General features: G+C 38.5%; 1 protein-coding gene and 1 pseudogene across 5 annotated transcripts in view; one reads left to right on the top strand and one right to left on the bottom strand.

Annotated features, from left to right (window-relative positions):
• ICA1L (islet cell autoantigen 1 like) overlaps window positions 1-14360 on the top strand; it is a 139737-nt gene that overhangs the window by 95048 nt on the left and 30329 nt on the right. The gene's annotated exons all lie outside the window — the stretch shown is intronic.
• On the bottom strand, window positions 8138-9205 carry LOC143677987 (ret finger protein-like 4A pseudogene; annotated as a pseudogene).

The following is a 14360-nucleotide window of genomic DNA, read 5'->3' as shown; positions in this document are numbered from 1 at the left end:
TGGATACAAGTTATACATCCAATGTCTTGAGATACTAGTCTATCTAATATTCTAATTTTGTTCCACATTAAAAAAGTTAAAATCATTATATTATTAACAAAACAACTTGCCAATATTCTGGTTTCCTAATGCTATGAAATGAAGTAACAAGATTAAATCAAGTTTGAGATATTTTCTGCATTAAAAAGCTACCTTGACTATCTTCCCCTAGCAATATGTTGTGAAGCTTTTATTCAGGTTTATCGTTTCTCTTTTGACTTTGCATACTTGTTGCATACTTGTTTCTTGCCATGTAAAAGTTTTTTTTTTTTTTGATTTCCATGTAGTCTCTATTAATCTTTTTTTTTAATTGGGTATGAGCTTTTGTCCTACTCAGAAAGCCAAACCCACATGACAGAGAAATTTATTCATGTTTGCTTCTAGTATATGTTTAGTTTTATTTTTTATGTATAGATCTCCAGTTGATTTGGGGCTTATTCCTGTGTATGGTTTTAGGAATGGATTAAATATTATCTTTGTGCAAATGGCTATACTTTATATGATTTACCAAAAATGCCATCTGTGCTAGTTTGAAAGAATGTATGTCCCCTAAAAAAGCCATGTATTAATCAAAATTCCATTTCGTAAAGGCAGAATAATCCCTATTCAATACTGTATGTTTGAAACTGTATTCAGATCTTCTCCCTGGAAATGTGATTTAATCAAGAGTGGTTGTTAAGCTGGATTAGGTGACGACATGTCTCCACACATTTGGGTGGGTGTTGATAAGTTTCTGGAGTCCTATAAAACAGGAAACATTTGGAGAATGAAAGAGATTCGGAGAGATTCAGAGACAGCGAGCAGAATGCCATAGCCATGAGAAGCAAAGTCCACCAGCCAGCAACTTTTGGAGATGAAGAAGGAAAATGCCTCCTGGGGAGTTTCATGAAACAGGAAGCCAGGAGAAGAAGTTAGCAGATGATGCTGTGTTCGCCACATGCCCTTCCAGATGCGAGAGAAACCCTGAATGTGTTCACCATGTGCCCTTTCACTTGAGAGAGAAACTCTGAACTTCACCAGCCTTCTTGAATCAGGTATCTTTCCCTGGATGCCTTTGATTGGACGTTTTTATAGACTTGTTTTAACTGGGACCTTTTCTTGGCCTTAGAACTGGAAACTAGCAACTTATTAAATTCCCCTTTTTAAAAGCCATTCTGTTTCTGATATATTGCATTCCAGCAGCTAGCAAACTTGAACACCATCTTTGCCCTGGTCATTTAGGTAACATCATACATTAATCTTCTTTGTGTTACTTTGGTCTATTTCTAAACTTTCTTTATATTCTGGTAGTGTGTTCATATACCAATACCACACAGTTTTAAGTATAGAAAGTTTCTAGCATGTTTTCTAGCATGTTTTAATATGTTGGAGGGCTAGTCCCCCTCCCTCCTTTTTGTTGTTTTCTTAGCTATTCTTACATGTCTATTTTTCAATATAAATTTTATACCAAATTGTGTAGATCCATAAAAATATGCATAATACTTCTATAGTGATCACAATAAATGTTAAAACTGACAGCGTGATGTCGAGATATCCTAACTGAAAACAAGACACATCTTTCCATTTGTTAAATTTCAGTTTGTGTATCCTTCTGGAATGTTTCCTACAGGTTTTGAACATTTTTGTTAAGTTTATTTCTACGTAGATTATCTTTTTTGTTGCCATTGTAAACAAGGTTTTCTTTTCCATATAACTTTTCAGTAGTTATTATTTTGTGTATATGACTGCTATTTATTTTTATCTTTTATATTTGTAATAAGTAGGAAAGGTTATTAAAAGGAGAAGTTTATCAGAAAGAGAGAGTACACGTTAAAGAGTTTAATGCAGACATGCTAAAGGGAGGGACATGCCCTGAGTGAAGTGCACTGGCTTGTTTTATAGGAAAGTTTTGTTAGTAAAGGTTTCTGTAGAGACCTTTGAACACTAGGTGTCTTCTTTGTTCTAGGAGGAGATAGCTAGCAAAATTCATGGTTTGTTGTCACATTCATGGTTTGTTGTCTTTGGGCAAATGGTTAACAATCTTTATGATCCAATGCATCCTATTACTAAGTTTGTTTTGGCCCCAGAATTTTACAAGCTTTTATGGTTTGGGAAAGTTTCAGTGGTTTGGGGAGGTTTGGGGGCTTTAGGGAAATTTGTCCCAGGAAATTGGCTGCTGAAGTTTGCAGTTCTGTGTTAGTTTCTTTGGAGCTGGATAAGAAACAAGGTACTTACAGTTGTCTGTTAACTCTTTCAGACCTGAATAGGAAACCAGGCAGTTACAGTTGTCCTATGTTATCCTGCTTCAATCTCTCCCTTGAAAGAGTTTAATTCAGTTAGTCCTAAAGGGGGTTGAAGGATGAATTTTTTTGTATGTTTTCACAGAATTGAGAAAGTACATGTAGGAATGTGTATAACTGCTGACAGAGTTGGAAGGGCTGGGGATATTGGGAAATGCAAAAGCATTATTATGTTACAGTCCCCCTTCCACCCACCATTCTTACCATCTTTCTTCCACCTCTTCTGCCTGAGTCCCTGAGTGGGAACGGAGGTTACAGGTGTGTAGTCTGCAGTGCTAATGAAGGAGAATATAGTAGTACTAAGGGGAAGACAATATGCTCTGACTTTCTTAGAGCGGCTTTGCTTGCTTGTTCATTTATTTTGTTATATAATGATGTCCTGGACACACTTGAGTATGGACAGCCATCCTATGTGCTGGTGTGCAGTTGAATTAGGAGTTCTGGTTTTTGGTTGCCACCTTTAGTAATTATCGAGATTCAACTGTTCCAAATGTATGTCATAGATGGGCAGGTCCTGTTTAGATGTCCTCTGACATTAGAGATAACATATAGAACAGAGGGAATAGTTATAGAGTATTCGAACTTAGGTAGTTGCCACTTTGGGGGATATGGGTGATTAACAGTTTTTATTTAATTGTTCCAATTAACTGAAGGCAGTGGAAGAATATTCCATGGGAGGCTAGAATTACTTAAAGCTGTGTTCTACTTTGCTAGCTGCCGGAATGCAATATACCAGAAACAGAAGGGCTTTTAAAAATCAGAATTTAATCAGATGCTCATTTACAGTTCCAAGGCTGAGCAAATATCCCAATTAGAACAAGTCTATAGAAATGTCCAGTCTAAGGCATCTAGGGAAAGATACCTTGGTTCAGAAGGCCGATGAAGTTCAAGGTTTCTTTTTCAAGTGGAAGGCACATGGCAGTCAGAGTTTCTCTCTCATCTGCAAAGGCACATGGTGGACACAGTCAGGGTGCCTCTCTCACCTGGAAAAGCACATGGCGAACATGGCATCATCTGCTAGCTCTTCTCCTGGCCTTCTGTTTCATGAAACTCCCCAGGAGACATTTTCCTTCTTCATCTCCAACGGCCGCTGGCTGGTGGACTCTGTTTCTTGTGGCTTTGTCATTCTGCTCTGCTCTCTCTGAATCTTCTCCTTTCTCCAAAATGTTTCCTCTTTTATAGGACTCAAGACCCACCCAAATGGGTGGAAACACGCCTCCAGCTAATCCAGTTAAACAACCACTCTTTTTTTTTTAATTTTTTAATTTTATTTTTTTTAAATACCAAAAAACACCAAACAAACACAAACATTCCTGTTTTGATTATTCTGTTCTACGTATATAATCAGTAATTCACAATATCATCACATACTTTCATATTCATCATCATGATCATTTCTTATAACATTTGCATCTATTCAGAAAAAGAAATAAAATGAAAACAGAAAAAAAATTCATACATACCGTACCCTTTAGTCTTCCCTTTCATTGATCACTAGCATTTCAAACTAAATTTATTTTAACATTTGTTCCCCCTATTATTTATTTTTATTCCATATGTTCTACTCATCTATTGACAAGGTAGATAAAAGGAGCATCAGACACAAAGTTTTCACAATCTACACAGTCACATTGTGAAAGCTATATCATTATACAGTCATCTTCAAGAAACATGGCTACTGGAACACAGCTCTACATTTTGAGGCAGTTCCCACCAGCCTCTCCATAACATCTTGAATAACAAGGTGATATCTACTTAATGCATAAGAATAACCTCCAGGATAACCTCTCAACTCTGGAATCACTCAGCTATTGACACTTTGTCTCCTTTTACTCTTCCCCCTTTTTTCAAGAAGGTTTTCTCAATCCCATGATGTTGGGTCTCAGCTCATTCTAGGATTTCTGTCTCACGTTGCCAGGAAGGTCCACACCCCTGTCCCACATAGACAGGGGGAGGGTGGTGAGTTTTCTTATGTTGGCTGGAGAGAGGGAGGCCACATCTGAGTAATAAAAGAGGTTCTCTTGGGGATGACTCTTAGGCCTAATTTTAAATAGGCTTGACCTATCCTTTGTGGGGTTAAATTGCATATGAAAAACCTATATGAAAGTTTTCTTATGAAAAACTCAGCCTATAGTTTTGGTTGTCCACACTGCTTGTGAGAATATCAAGCATTCAACTTGAGGAAGTTGAATTTTCCCCCATTCTCACCATTTCCCAAGGGGACTTTTACAACCATTCTTGATTAAATCACATCTCCCGGGAGATGATCTAATTACACTTTCAAGCATTCAATACTAGATAGGGATTAGAAGAAATGGCTGCCTTTACAAAATGGGATTAGGATTAAACCATGGCTTTTCTAGGGTACATACATCATTTCAAACCAACACATATCCACCCTCTGGACCCTAAAAAAGACATGTTTTCCCCATATACAAAATACATTCATTCCATAACAATATCACAAATCCTTAAACCATTTCAATAGCAATACACATGAAATACAAATTTAGAAATGTACAAACTTCTATCAAAGTTAGTTACAGGCATAGTCTGTTCTAAGGCAAAATTATTCTCTGTCTCTGGACCTATAAAAACTCAAAACAAGTTATTTGCTGCCGACATACAGAGGAGGAACAGTCACAGGATACATATACCCATTTCCATAGGGAAGAAGGAACACAGGGGTCACCGGACCCATACAGTTTCAAAAACCGACAGGGCAAAGACCATTAGATTTCAAAACCTGAGAGTCATTTATCCTCGTGGCTTTAGAAAGCAGCAGTCCCACCCTTTCCAAAGGCCTACACAGAGGCCTGCCTCTCTCTGAATGCAACCTTGGGAGATGTTGGGGAGACCACCTTTTACTCGGCTCCATCCTCTCCAAGCATCGGGGCTGCACCCAGGCTCTCTGCTATCTCCAGGGCACACGTTCAACCCCTCCATGTGGTGGCCCCCAGGCTCTCCCCAAACCCCAAGGAATGTGCTACACCCTCTCCAAGGCCTGAGGCAGCATGACTCTTCCACTACAACCAGGTGGAAGGCCCATCCTCTGCCTTCAGGGCAAACTTGCCCTCTCCATGGGCTTGGGTGGGTCCACTCTCCTGGCATGAGGCTTCTTGAATTCAGACCTCAGCCTCCATGGTTTTGCCTTTGAAGTTATTTTTTTCTCCAATATGTCCCTTCTCTGAATCACCCAGTCCAGACTGGCAGCAGCTCTGTTTATACAGGTCCCACAGCACTCTTGTTGGCTTTCTATGCCGTAGCTTTGGATCATGCCCATCAGACATAAAGAGTTTCCACAAATCTTTCTTGGTTAACTCCATGTCTGATCCTGGCTTTCTCTGGATCAGAGAAATGGCTGACTGGTTCCACATTTGGTTAAATTCTCATACAGGGCATTATTCTCTGCTCCCTTCCTGGAAGCCCAAAATTTTCCAGGACATCAATTTCTGGTTTCTTTGTACTCAAGAGTTCAGTTTTCAGCTTATCTCTCTCCTGTCACATTTCACTATAAGCTGTGAGGAGAAACCAGGCTGCACTTTCAACATTTAATTTGAAGATCTCTTCTGCTAAATATTCAAGGTCATGGCTTTTAAAATCAGCCTTCCAGCCAAAACCACTAGTCAACTTTGCCAGATTATCTGCAATATTAAAACAAGGCTCTCTTTCCTTCTAGTCTACAATAACACATGCCCATCTGTATGTAAGGCTTTGTCAGAAGTATCTTTAGAGTCCATATTTCTATCAACAGTCTCTTCAAAGAATTCTAGGCCTTCTCTATCAAGCTTCTCACAACTCTTCTAGAATCTTCCCCTTATTCATTTAAAAAGCCGTTCCAACATGTTTGGTGTTTGCAAACAGCAACAGCACCCCACTCTCTGGTACCAAATCTGTTCTAGTTTGCTAGCTGCCAGAATGCGATATACCAGAAATGGAAGGGTTTTTTAAAAGGGGAATTTAATCAGATGGTAGTTAATAGTTCCAAGGCCGAGAAAATGTCCCAATTAAAACAAGTCTATGGAAATGTCCAATCTAAGGCACCTGGGGAAAGATACCTTGGTTCAAGAAGGCGATGAAGTTCAGGGTTTCTCTCTCAAGTGGAAGGCACATGGTGAACACAGTCAGGGTTCTTCTCTCATCTGGAAGGGCACATGGCAAACATGGCATCATCTGCTAGCTTCTTCTCCTGGCTTCCTGTTTCATGAAGCTGCCCGGGAAGCATTTTCCTTCTTCATCTCCAAAGGTCACTGGCTGGTGGACTCTGCTTCTTGTGTATCCTCTGTTTCTTGTGGCTATGTCATTCTGCCCTTCTCTCTATGAATCTCCTCCTTTCTCTAAATGTTTCCTCTTTTATAGGACCCCAGAAACCAATCAAGAAATGGGTGGAGACACACTTCCAGCTAATCCAGTTTAACAACCACTCTTGATTAAATCACATCACCAGGGAGATGATCTGATTACAGTTTCAAACATTCAGTACTAGATAGGGATTAGATAATGGCTGCCTTTACAAAATGGGATTAGGATTAAAACATGGCTTTTCTAGGGTATATACATCATGTCAACCCAGCACAAGCTGGAACATATTTTCCAAATGCTTTAGTTAAAATAGAGATTTATTTTTTCTTTTTTAACCTAACTATGATTACATTAACAGGAAAAAGATAATTTATATGCTTGCCTTGCTTCTTTTAAACGTCTTTTTTTTGTGAAATGAATTTCTGATTTGTTGTTTACTACAAACACTTTTAGAGAAGTATTAGAGTGATGCAAAGCAGTTGACAGGGAAATTTGATTATAACACTGAACACTTTTTATGTAATAATTATTAAATGAATTTAACTATTTTCAGCACTTAATTTTTATGAGGTGAAACAATACATTTTAGCAACTGTTTGGAATAAAAGTTTAGGATTTGGCCTTGAGAAAGAGAACTGTTCAAAGTTGTTAGGTTTGAAACAATATTTGGTTTCTTATTTAATTAATGTTAAGGAAAAGACTTAGCTTTTTTAAAAGTGAGAAGTTTTGTTTTTGAACTAAAGGTATTCTCATGTTAACACAGACACAAGAAGTTATTTTGATAAACTAGACTTTTTGCTTTTACACTGACTACTTAAGGAAAACTCTGTTCTGAAGGTGGAATAATAATTTAAGAAAACTTTGTCACTTTAACAGAAAACTGTGTTTTACCTTTGCATTAGTATATTACAGATCCATCAAATTTTTCTTAACCGTGGGCATAATTTCTCTTTCTGCAAACTTTCTACAACCTCCATATCCATTTGGGTTTTGTCTTACATTTACCTCATTCTGTAGCAACTATTCATTTTGTCTTGGGACAAAGCTACACTTTTTCCTTTTAATAAAAAACCACATTCTTTATATCTTTCATACTTAAGTTATCAATATAATTTTAGAAACTTTTTCCAGGCAAACATCTCACAACATACAATTACCCTCAAAATAAAACTTGTCAGAATACACTTAATGCATTTTGAAATAATAACAGTTTTGCTATTTGCCCTCTATTGCTGCCCTTTTAAAAAATATTTTATTGAGAAATCTACACACACACACAGTCCAACCATATTATGCAATCAGTGCCTCACAATATCATCACATAGTCGTGTATTCTTCACCATGATCATTTTTAGAACATTTGCATCATTCCAGAAACAGAAATAAAAAAGAACTCATTCATCCCCTACCCCTTGCACTCCTTCTCATTTCAGTCTACTCAGGTTTTTTTTTTGTTTGACCATGACAACATTTAATATTTAAATGCAAGTATATTCTAATTAAATTTTGGTATTTGTGATTCATAAAATGTTCCACATTTTTCTAGTACTCTGTGCAATGTGTGGACCAAATAGAAAAGCCATAGCTGTAAGCCCAAAGTTTGTCTTGGCTTTATTGGTCTAGTTTGGGTTGTGCAGAAGAAAAGAATACTTGATATCATTGTAGAACACTTAAGATGCTTGCATCATCATTTCTTGGATTTGCTGGACAAAATAATGGCCTCAGTAACTCAGAAGCACAAATTTTGATAAATGTGAAGGTGTGGGATCCATCTCTAACGTCATAAAAAGTGATGTTTCCAATATCCATGTCTAGGAAAATGCCCATTCAGTGTAGCTGGGGGGTTACCCAAAGAAGAGTCCTTGGTTTAGTGCTGGCTGAGAAGTGTTTTCCTTTTCTCAAGTTCAGGGTACAGAATCCAAATTCTGTGGTCATCAAGACCTTCCATCCTCATTGAACAGATTCTCTGCAGGCACCCAGATCCCATTCATTGCTTGTTCCCACATCCACCTCCCAGTAATGGTGGCCAGAGGTGAACCAAGAGGAGCCCAGGACACAGATTCCGAAGCAGAATCTCTCAGCGCACCCTTCACAGTTCTGTCTGCTGTACACACACCCAACACTCCTCTGGTCCTCAGAAATTGGGAGGTAGTTGTGGGCTGAGTCAATGTCCAAGATCATGTCTACTTAGAATTTCAGCATCCTTGGATTCATCTTTAGTTCAACTTTCAGGTGGGGCTCCTGGTCCTTGATTTTGGAAACCACTTCCCCAGCTGACAGTTTGTCCTAACATTGTCCTTCTGAGAAACCAAAGAGCACATGGGAAGTGTGCTTCCCCATCCCCATTGGGGTCCTTCTGCAGGGAATTGGTGCAGTGGTGGCAGCAAATGTATCCACATTTTAAGTACTTGGGTTTCTCAAAATAGGCCTGATACATGGGACATCTGCTTGCTTCTTGAAAGTGTTCTGACATGTCTCCTGCTCTTCACTAGGAGATTCTCTTCTGGACACCAGCTGCTTCCCAAGGTTCTTGACTGAAGTCTTTTATATAGGGGGTCCTATATAAAACTGTCTCTTCCTATTTGCTTGAGACCACACCTCTTTAACTCGATCATATTTTGATTTAATTATGACAATAATAGGATCTTTACGGTCAGTGTCGCCTCATCCTTCCCCACCTGTACTGGACTGGTTCTCTGCAGAGAGTCCCATCGTGGGTAATTTCTCTGTGAAGGACACTACCAAGGCTCCCGTCAGCACAGTAGGGAAGTCTAGCCAGGTACCTACAAGCTACGAGGACAATGCAGAGGCAAATGGGATTTGTGCCTCAATCTACCCAATTTTTAACCTTTATCTCCCCCTATTAGTTATTCAGTTTTTATCCTTTTTTTTCTTCATTTTACCATAACCTGCATAAAAGCAGCATCAGACCCAAGGTTTTTACAGTCACACAGTCACATTGTAAAAGCTATATAGCTATATAGTCTTCTTCAAGAATCATGGCTACTGAAACACAGTTCAATAGCTTCACGTACTTCCCTCTAGCCACTACAATACAGCATAAACTAAAAAGAGATATCTACATAATGCATAAGAATAACCTCCAGGATAACCTCTCAACTCTGAAATCTCTCAGCCAAAAAGATTTTATTTTGTTTCATTTCCCCCTTTTGGTCAAGAATGCTTTCTTATTCCCATCATGCCAGGTCCCAGCTCATCCCAGGGAATTTGGTCCCACATTGGCAAGGAAATTCATACCCCTAGGAGTCATGTCCCATGTAGAGGGGAGGGCAGTGAATTCACCTGCCAAGTTGGCTTAAAGAGAGAAGCTACAACTGAGCAACAAAGGAGGTTTTCTGGGGTTGATTCTTAGGCATAATTATTGTTAGGCTTAACTCCTCCTTTGCAGGATTAAGCTTCAATAGGGACTAGTCCCAAGATTGAGGGCTCAGCCTGTTTAATTGGTTGTCCCCACTGCTTAGGAGAATATCAGGAATGTCCCAGATGGGGAAGTTCAGTATTTCCTCCTTTCTCCCCAGTCTCCCAAGGGGACTTTGCAAATACTTTTTTATTCTCTGCCCAAATTATTCTGGGATATATCTGGGCAAAAAAAGCAATAATTTTCAAAGCACTCTTCAACAAGTAGTTACAGGACAGATCCCAGAGTTTATCATGGGTTACCATACCATCAACTCAGATTTCTCCTTCTAGCTGCTCCAGAACATTTGATGCTAGCAGGAATATGTATATTTTTTATCATCACTTTTTTTCTTTTTTTTGTGAAAAATAACATATATACTAAAAAACAATAATTTCAAAGCACAACACAACAATTAGTTGTAGAACAGATTTCAGAGTTTGTTCTGAGTTACAATTCCACAAGTTTAGGTTTTTGCTCCTGCTGCTCTAAATACTGGAGACTAAATGAAATATCAGTGCAATGATTCAGCTATCATACTAATTTGTTAAACCCTACCTTCTCTGTGTAACTCCATCATCACCTTTGTTCCTTCTGTCCCACTCTTTAGGGGTATTTGGGCTATGGCCATTCTAACTTTTTCATGTTGGAAGGGACTGTCTCTATAACATGGGGTAGGGAGAAAGAACTGGCTGATGTTCTGGAAAGGCTGGGCCCTCTAGGTTTCAGGACTTATCTGGTCCACGGACCCACCTGGAGGTTGTAGGTTTCTGGAAAGTTACCCTAGTGCATGGAACCTTTGTAGAATCTTATATATTGCCCTAAATGTTCTTATGTCCTAGTCTTCTTACTTTTGTAATTTGTCTTTTCTTTTTTTTTTTGTATGCTGTATGGCAGGGTTACATATCATTATTTTCCCATGTGAGTATCCTGTTATTGCACTACCATTTGTTGAATTTTTGTTTTTTTTTTGTTTGTTTGTTTGTGTTGCTTATTTGTTTGTTTTTTGGCAAGTGCATGGACCAGGAATTGGACCCAGTCTCTCCCATGGCAGGCAAGAATCTACCACTGAACTATCCTTGTACCACCTTAATTTGCCTTTTGAAGCACAAAATTTTAAAATTTTTAATCATTTGGTTATGAGGACCAATTTGTCATTTTTTTCTTTCATGCATCGTTCTTTTGGTGTTATATCTAAGAACTCTTTGCCTAACCCAATGTCATGAAAATTTTTTCCTGTTTCTCCTATAGATTGTTTTGCCTGAGAATGGGTCACAGTTTTTTCTTTGAATGCCTCAGATTTTTTTGTTGGAAACTGGACATTTTAGATAATATATTCTAAAAATTCTGTTTTTTTTCCCCCAACCACAGGTGGCTATGGTTGTTGCTGCTGCTGTTTGTTTGTTTCTTTGTGGTTTGTCTTGTTTTGCTTTAGCAACTTGCCTGAGCTACATTGGTTAGCTCTATATCTGTTACAGTGTTGATGGGAAGCACATTAAACCTTTAGGCCATTTACAAGTTGGCCCCAGCCTTTACTTTCCACTGAATTCTTTTCAGTCTTCTCTGTGCATGAACACAGAGTCTGAGGACTGGCCAAAAGTGGCTATCTTGGGCCCTATCTGGTCTCTGCTGCTTATGCATACAGGCTCAGCTAGAATTATATTTGCCCCATCCACAGCTGACATAGGGCCATTGGCCCTGTGCAAATTGCCTACCATTGAGATCATCACTTCTAATAACAAGGATGCTGGTTGAGGGGGTCTTCCACATTTCCAATCTGTTGGATCTTTGGCCATGCTAGCACAGATGCTGACCCTCACAGCCTACCCCACTCTGGCAAAACTTTCCTATCAAATAAGCTATGGGTGGGGTATAGGAGCACCTGTAGGCAAAACATAAGGACTCCCACTGTTCTTACCAGAAGCTCAGCAGTTTTTCTAAGGAAAAACCCTTTAAGATTGTTCCATGACTTTAGTTGATTACCAGCACTGTAAAAATTGTCAATTTTGTTTAACTTTCTGTAGCTGCTTTTTGTGGAGAGGACTTCATGACCCTCACTCACTCAGCCTTAGTCAAAATGGCTGTGATTTTTATGCCTATCCTATGATTTTCTTTTTTATTTTTACTTTTAAAAAATTTTTTATGGATAAAACAATGTACACACACATACATTCTTTTTTCACTTAGATTCAGTTTCTTTATTGCCATATTTATTTATTTTAATTTTTAATTTTAATTTTTGAATTAAATTTTGAAATTTAATTTGTTTTGTAGTATCAAACCAAAACAACATACAAACATGAACATTCTCAACATACAGACATTCTGTGGTGTACAATCAGTGGCTCACAATATCATCATGTAGTAGTATATCCATCACCATGATCATCTTTTAGAACATTTGCATCACTCCAGAAAAAGAAATAAAAAGAAAAAACCACACATACCATGCCCCTTAACCTTTTTAAGACAGAGGGACTCTCATTGACTACTAGTATTTCTGTCTACTCAATAGACTTTAACCTTTGTTCCCCTTACATTTTTTCTCTTCCCTTACCACTCCCTTTCATTGTTCACTAGTATTTCAGTCTTCTCAATTTATTTTAGCATTTGTTCCCACTATTATTTATCTTTAATCCATATTTTTTACCTGTCAATATCATACATAAAAGGAGAATCAGACTCAAGTTTTCACAAAGACACAGTCACATTGCAAAAGCTTTATCATTATATATTCATCTTCAAGAAACATGGCTACTGGTACAGTTTCAGGCACTTCCCTTTAACCTCTCTAATACACCTTAAACTAAAAAGGGGTATCTATAAAATGTGTAAGAATAACCTGCAGGATAACCTCTCGACTCTGTTTGAAATCTCTCAGCCACTGACACTTTGTTTTGTCTCATTTCTCTCTTCCCCCTTTCAGTTGAGAAGGTTTTCCCAATCCCTTGATGCTGAGTCCCAGCTCATTCTAGGATTTCTGTCCCAAGTTGCCAGGGAGGTTCACACCCCTGGGACTCATGTCCCAGGTAGAGAGGGGGAGAGCGGTGAGTTTGCATGCTGTGTTAGCTGAGAGAGAGAGATAGGCCACATCTGAGCAACAAAAGAGCTTCTCTGGGGTGACTCTTAGGCCTAATTTTAAGTAGGCTTAGCCTATCCTTTTTGGGGATAAGTTTCATGTGGACAAACCCCAAGATTGAGGGCTCGGCCTATTGATTTGGTTGTCCCCTCTGCTTGAGAGATATCAGGGATTCTCCAAATGGGGAAGTTGAATTTTCCCCTTTGTTGCCATTCCCCAAGGGGACTTTGCAAATACTTTTTTATTCACTATTCAAATCACTCTGGGATTTATTGGGGCATCAATTCTGAACAAACCTACAAAATCACATGCCCTTTCAAGGTTCCTTGTACTTATGATGTTCACTTAAACTGTTGATATAAGTTATATTAGGAAATGCACTAGTCAAAATATAAATTTTGTGCCAAATAAACATATTTTAGCTTTAGTCTCACACATAGGTTGAAGTTTTAAAATATGAATTACCATCTATTTTCAACACCCTGCAATATTGACATTCCTTTGTTCTTCCTCATGCAAAACATTTTTAAATTTGTACATTTAGTCACTATCATTGTACACTCTAGGCATTCCTAGATTATACCATCTCAGTCTTTATTGTCTGTCTTCCTTCTGGTTTCATTTGTGCCCCCAGCCCTCCTCCCTCTGTCATTCTCACATTCAGGTTCATTCATTGTACTAACATTATTCTGCTACAATTAAGTAGCATTGTGCTATCCATTTCTGAATTTTTACAGTCAGTCCAGTTGTATAATCTGTATCCCTTCAGCTCCAATTACCCAAAATCTACCCTATTTCTAACACTTGATGGCCTCTGTTCTTAACTGAAATCCTCCAAGTTCATTCATTAATGTTTGTTTTTATCAGTGAGACCATACAGTATTTGTCCTTTTGTTTCTGGCGAATCTCACTCAGCGTAATGTCCTCAGGGTCCATCCATGTTGTTACAGGCTTCATGACTTTATTCTGCCTTATAGCACATATATTCCACTGTAAGTATATACCACAGCTTGTTTAGCCGCTCATCTGTCAGTGGACATTTGGGCTGTTTTCATCTCTTGGTAATTGTAAATAATGCTACTATAAACGTTGGTGTGCAAATGTCTGTTGGTTTTCTTGCACTCATGTCCTCTGAATAGATACCTAGCAATGGTATTGCTGGATCATATGGCAATTCTATACTTAGCTTCCTGAGGAACCACCAAACTGCCTTCCAGTGTGGTTGTACCATTTTACATTCCCA

This window comes from Tamandua tetradactyla, chromosome 3 (genome assembly GCF_023851605.1).
Source record: "Tamandua tetradactyla isolate mTamTet1 chromosome 3, mTamTet1.pri, whole genome shotgun sequence".
In the NCBI taxonomy this organism is placed as follows: Eukaryota; Metazoa; Chordata; class Mammalia; order Pilosa; family Myrmecophagidae; genus Tamandua; species Tamandua tetradactyla.
The sequence above is the reverse complement of the archived record's forward strand: the minus strand, read 5'-3'. Positions and strand labels throughout refer to the sequence as shown.